The sequence below is a fragment of the Marmota flaviventris genome, chromosome 3, assembly GCF_047511675.1.
Source record: "Marmota flaviventris isolate mMarFla1 chromosome 3, mMarFla1.hap1, whole genome shotgun sequence".
Classification (NCBI taxonomy): Eukaryota; Metazoa; Chordata; class Mammalia; order Rodentia; family Sciuridae; genus Marmota; species Marmota flaviventris.
The window spans coordinates 142,952,877-142,956,703 of NC_092500.1; the positions used below are offsets into that span (position 1 = coordinate 142,952,877).

Genomic DNA, 3,827 nt, shown 5'->3' on the forward strand with positions numbered 1-3,827 from the left:
TCAGTACTCGGCATTGAAGGGGTATTCTGCCAAACGGGCCTGGTCAGCCAGAAAACAGGCCCTCCGGTTTTTGCTGAAGCTGAGTATGGTTGCCAACTCCTTATCGCTCCATTTGAAGTCAAAGACCTGAAAGTTCTCGACAATGTGTTCTGGTGTCATAGACCTGGGGATCATTCCTCGGAATCTGGAACCAGATCAAAACCTTAGCAGAGGATTATTTTTTGTGTTTTGCGACAATCTCCTTAATCTTGGGGTCCTCCCGTAGTGAAAGGTCTTCTGATTTGGCCCAAGGTCTACCTGGAGAGCCCAAGGGGCTGTAGGCTATGACAGTGATTCCCTTAGGGTGGCAGTACTGGATCATTTTCTCCTGGGTGAGGTATGGGTGAAACTCAACCTATTTAGTCACTGGTTTCCATTTGAGTCCGGGCTTCTTCAAGATCCTTTCCATTTGGAAGTGATTGAAGCTGGAGACACCAAGTGCTTTCACTAACTCCTCATCCTCCAGCTCCTTCATGACCTCCCAGACATCCAAGACTGTTATTTTACCAATGAGGTTGTTGGTTTTATCATCTTTGTGGAAAAAAGTCCTTCCTAGACAGAAATCCCTGGGGCCGATAAGATAGACATCCAGATAGTTTAGTTTCAGATCCTTGAGGGTCTTCCAACAGGCTTCCTTCACAAGATTTCTCTCAAAGAAGATGCACTACAACTTTCTCACAATAAAAAGGTCCTCCTGCTTCACCATCTTCTCCTGGATATCTTCTCCTACCTTATTCTCATTCTGATTGGAGTAGGCACGGTCTATGTGGTGATATCCTGCACCAATGGCCACCTTCACAACTTCTTTGCCTTTGCCTAGGGGAGACTTCCAGGTGCCCAGACCCAAAATGGGCATCTTGGCTTTGGTGCTGAGCTCCACAAAGGTAGCCATGGTTGGAAATGGTTCTGAAAGAGCAGATAGATATCTAGTGTCTTCAAGAGGTTTTTATAATAAAAATAAAATTGTATAGTTCTAATCTGAAATTTAGAAGAGATATGTTTTGGGGTTTTTTTGTTTATTTTTTATTTTATTTGTTTGGTTTTTGCACCAGGGATTGAAGCCAGGGGCACTTAACCACTAAGCCACATCCCCAGACCTTTTTAAAATTTATTTGTTTTTTGTTTTGTTTGTTTGTTTGTTATTGAGATAGGGTCTTGCTAAGTTGCTTAGAGCCTCACTTAGTTGCTGAAGCTGGAACTGAACTCGAAATCCTTCTGCCTTACCCTCCCAAATCTCTGAGATTACAGGTATGCACCACCACACCTCACAGAAGAGATATGTTTTAAATGGGATAATTTAAACTATGTGACTAAGGCCAATTAAGCATGCCCTTACATTTCACATTCATTATTTTGAATAAAAAAATGTTCTTTTAAGAATTCAAGCTAGAAATTTAAACATGGAAAAAATTAACTACAGAGTAAAGAAATAGAAATACATGTTATATAAAAATTGTTCTAAAATATACAAGATACAGAACAAGAATGAAAATAACAACATTGAAATGATAAGAGATTCAAACTTTTGGCCAAGCATAGTGATGCACATCTGTAATCCCAGTGGCTAAGGAGGCTGAGGCAGGAGGACCATGAGTTCAAAGCCAGCCTCAATAAAAGTGAGGTGCTAAGCAACTCAGTAAGACCCTGTCTCTAAAAAAAAAAAAAAAAAAAAAAAAAAAAAAACACAAAATAGGGCTGGGGATGTGGCTCAGTGGTTGAGTGCCCTTGAGTTCAATCCCCAGGGGGGATGGGGAGAGAGATTCAAACTTTGTAAAAAATCAAACAAATATAAAAGCAAGATTTCTTCCTTACACCATTTGTCCTTTAATAATGAATTCATAATAGGAATTATACATAGAAATTCATGCCATGAGCAAAGAATGACAACCAGTTTATACTTTAGCTCACATAATAGCATATTTTCTTAGAAAACAGATTTAGTCACTATTCACAAATTTATAAGCTTTTGAAAGCTAACTATAATCAATTAAGCTATCCATAATTAAGAATAGGGCTTCTATGAACTTTGGACTCGTGATTAACTAAATTACTGTTTCTCAGAGTGAACTTAGGAGAGAGTTGCCACACTCTACTGAAAAGGTGATTGATTGAATGAAAATAATTCTAGTTATCATATTTTTGCAACCTGGTAGGCAGGATAGAATAAAGCTTAATGGTTAATGTGACCCACTAAGATAAAGTTTCCTAATTGCCCAATAAGTGTACACTCCAAGATTAGCAGAATGGAGCTTTGGGTTTCTTAACTACTTTATTCACAAACATCTGTCAAATTGTCCTTGGAACAGATCTGATTTCAGTCCTAAGAAAAACTGCTACTTTTAATGATTACTCTTTATTATCATGTCACCATGGCCTAAAGTTCTTTTCTTTTTTTACACTATGACATCTGTATTTAAGCATAAAAAAGAAGATTGAAGAAAGAATGAGGCATAACAAGTCAATAAGCCATTTGCTTTAAGTATATGACATGTAATGATTATGCTCTCAGGTCTCCGGCCATCGTGGGGAGCACTTAATAAATATTTATTGAGTACCCACTGAAAAAGAAAGGTTAAGATGACATAACAAAATAGTCTTTTAATACTTTTGCCCATATTTATAAATTAACTTTTTAAAGCTGATTAGAATGTTGCATGTGATTAATTTTAGAACTAAATACCTATAATATGTGGTTGCTTTATCATAATGACTTCCATATTTTGAAGAAACATTATCAACTCTCTATTTGATTGTTTGATTATCAAACCTAAAATCAGATACTAACATTAGCTTTTTAAATACCTGAGAACTTTGTCTAAGTAGGTGGAGAATTAAAAAAAAAAAGTTTTCTTCTCTCTAGAAATAAGGGATATAGCACACCTTGATTTATGAATTATCAGCATAATTACATATCCATAATTTAAAAAATAAATGTCTAAGACCTAACTACCATTCCCATCATAAGTATCCTGTAAAACCTGACTTTAAGTCTATATAAAATACAAAATGTTTTGTTAGGGATGAAAATTACTCTATTCATTCATTTCTTTCATTATTCATCTGGTTAAAACGTATACATGGGCTGGGCGCCATGGCACATGCCTATAATCCCAGCGGCTTGGGAAGCTGAGGCAGGAAGATTGCAAGTTCAAAGCCATCCTCCGCCAAAGTGAGGCGCTAAGCAATTCAGACCCTGTCTCTAAATAAAATACAAAATAGGGGCTGGGGATGTGGATCAGGGGTCAAGTGGCCCTGAGTTCAATCCCTGGTATCCAAAAAAAAAAAATAGTATGCATATTATCTATTTCAGCACCAAGAGCAAAAATTTGTTATAAGTTTGAGATCTACTTCTCACAAAGCCAAATTCCCATTCCTCCTCCTTTCACAAAGGACACAAGTCAAAAAGCCCAAGTGTTTATGCATTACCCATCATAAGTATAGGAAAAGCAGTAGAATGAATCAGACGAAACTTTCCTATGTTCTTATGTGAATACATGACCAGTGTAACTCCACATCACGTACAACCACAAAAATGGAAAGTTATACTCCATATATGTGTGATATGTCAAAATACATTCTATTGTCGTGTATAACTAAAAAGAACAGATTAAAAAATAATAAATAAATAATATATAATAAATAAATAATTTGGTATGCACATAGCTGGCTCATTAAAGCGCTTAGGCTATGGTCCCAATGTCACACATGGGCACCTGCATATTACCAATTGGTGCCATTTCCTGCGATGCTGCGTGGCCTACCCTTTCTTGCATCTAGGATTCCAGTTG

At 36.9% G+C, this 3,827-nt stretch overlaps 1 pseudogene; it reads right to left on the reverse strand.

Moving 5' to 3' along the window:
• Window positions 1-931, reverse strand: LOC114085644 (aldo-keto reductase family 1 member B10 pseudogene; annotated as a pseudogene).
• Between the last annotated feature and the right edge of the window lie 2,896 nt (window positions 932-3,827).